This window comes from Stegostoma tigrinum, chromosome 38 (genome assembly GCF_030684315.1).
Source record: "Stegostoma tigrinum isolate sSteTig4 chromosome 38, sSteTig4.hap1, whole genome shotgun sequence".
Classification (NCBI taxonomy): Eukaryota; Metazoa; Chordata; class Chondrichthyes; order Orectolobiformes; family Stegostomatidae; genus Stegostoma; species Stegostoma tigrinum.
Window position 1 is genome coordinate 15,785,379 of NC_081391.1, and position 2,107 is coordinate 15,787,485.

Here is a 2,107-nt window from a genome sequence, read left to right on the forward strand (position 1 = left end):
AAGCAGATCATTATTTAAATGGAAAATGACTGCGGAATTCCAAGGTGCAGAGGGATCTAGGTGCTCTGGTGCATGAAGCACCAATGAGTTAGGTATACAGGCACAGTTTGTAATCAGGAAAGCTAATGGGATGTGATCCTTTAGTGCAAGAGGAATTGGACATAAATGTAAGGATGTTATGTTTCAATTTTACATAGAGTCAAAGAAATATACAGCACAGAAACACACCCTTCAGTCCAACACATCCATGTTGACCAGATATCCTAAATTAATCTAGTCCCATTTGGTCCTCATCCCTCTAAACCCTTCCCATTCATATACTCATCCAGACATCTTTTAAATGTTGTAATTGTACCAGCCTCCACCACTTCCTCTGGCAGCTCATTCCAAACATACAGCACCCTCTGGGTGAAAAAGTTGCCCATTAGGTCCCTTTTAAATTTTTCCCCCCTCATCTTAAACCTGCGCCAAATAGTTTTGGACTCCCCTATCCCACAGAAAAGCCCTTGACCATTCACCCTACTCATGCCCCTCATGATTTTATAAGCCTTTATAAGGTCACCCTTCAACCTCTGACACTCCAGAGAAAATAGCCCCAGCCTACTCAGCCTCTCCCTATTGCTCAATCCCTCCAACCTTGTAAATAGTCCTTGTAAATATTTCTGCACCCTTTCAAATTTAACAACATTTTTCCTATAGCAAGGAGACCAGAATTGAATGCATTATTACAGAAGTGGCCTAACCAATGTCCTGTACAGCTGCAACATAACATCCCAATTCTTATTCTCAATGCACTGACCAATAAAGGCAAATACCTTCTTCACTATCCTATCTGCCTGTGACTCCACTTTCAAGGAACTATGAACCTATACTCCAAGGTCCCGTTCTTCAGCAACATTCGCCAAGAACCGTACCATTAAGTGTATATGTACTGTCCTGATTTGCCTTTCCAAAATGCAACACCTCACATTTATCTAGATTGAACTCCATCTGCCACTCCTCTGCCCATCTGATCAAGGTCCCATTGTATTCTGAGGTAATCTTCTTGGCTGTCCACAACACCACCAATTTTAGCACAATTTGCAAATTTACTAGTCATACCTCATATATTCACATACAAATCATCTAGATAAATGATAAAAAGCAGCAGCATTGATAAGAAAACAGACTTGAATATTAAAGAAACAAAGACACCTACAGCACAGGAACAGGCCCTTCGGCCCTCCAAGCCTGCGCTGATCAAGATCCTCTGTCTAATCTGTCATCTATTTTCTAACGGTCTGTGTCCATTTGCTCCCTGCCCATCCATGTACCTGTGAATTGTTTTCATCTCCTTATTTAAAGAAGGATGTAAACATGTTGGAGTAGATTCAGAGGAGATTTGTCACAGTGTTACATGGAATTAGGAGGTTGTGTTATAATGACAGATATAGGCTGGGCTTGTTTTCCAGAGAGTTTAGAAAGAGTGACAAATTACTTGACTGAAATTTATAAGATCTTGAATGGTCCTGATAGGGAGAAATATTTAATATCATTGGATTGTGCAACATTGAAACTCTGTGCTTCAGAAAACAGTGGGAGTGAGGTCATTCAATATTTTTAAAACAGCAGTGAATAGATTCTTGCTAGACAAGGGAATCAAAAGCTATGGGGCGTGGTTGGCATAGGTGAATGTGGAATTCGGAATGCTAAATGGGATTCAATTACCTACTTTTTGCTCCTATTTCCTATTCAGTTTGTGGAATCTTGCTGTACGCAACTTTGGTCGTTCTGTATTAAATGGAAGTGGCTCCACTTCAAGGAAGTGATCAAGCCCTTTGAGATTTGGGGCACCAGCTGACGGTCATCCCTTCTCTATATTCCCTCCCCCAGCTGCCATCACCAAAATCTTAGTATCGAGAGTGGTGAACGAAGATGAGAAATAAAATTGATTTGGTTTCCCCTTTCCTTGTTGTCTAGAAATGGCCCTCAAAAGGTTTGTCATCCCTTGGATTTCCAGGACCTGGTCCTGAGAAATTGGCAAGGCAGAATTGTGGTGGGAAAAAAGGCGCTACACAAACGCCAGGATTGTCTCTAGTAGCTACATTTCCTCGTTACCTGTCACGAG